Source organism: Lupinus angustifolius, chromosome LG03, assembly GCF_001865875.1.
Source record: "Lupinus angustifolius cultivar Tanjil chromosome LG03, LupAngTanjil_v1.0, whole genome shotgun sequence".
In the NCBI taxonomy this organism is placed as follows: Eukaryota; Viridiplantae; Streptophyta; class Magnoliopsida; order Fabales; family Fabaceae; genus Lupinus; species Lupinus angustifolius.
The window spans coordinates 24,780,454-24,780,684 of NC_032011.1; positions in this window are offsets into that span (position 1 = coordinate 24,780,454).

Below are 231 nucleotides of genomic sequence, written 5' to 3' on the forward strand. Positions count from 1 at the left end.
GTACGAGAATGAGGATGAGGATAGGATGAGGACGTGGATGAGGATGGGATGAGGACGAGAATGACGATTGGATGAGGACGAGAATGAGGATAAGGAGAGGTTGAGGATAGGATGAGTAGTAGAATGAGGATGAGGATGAGGACGAGCATGAAGATGAGGATGAGGACGAGCATGAGGATGAGGATGGGATGAGGAGGAGGATGAGGAGGAGGATAGGATGAGGACAAGAAT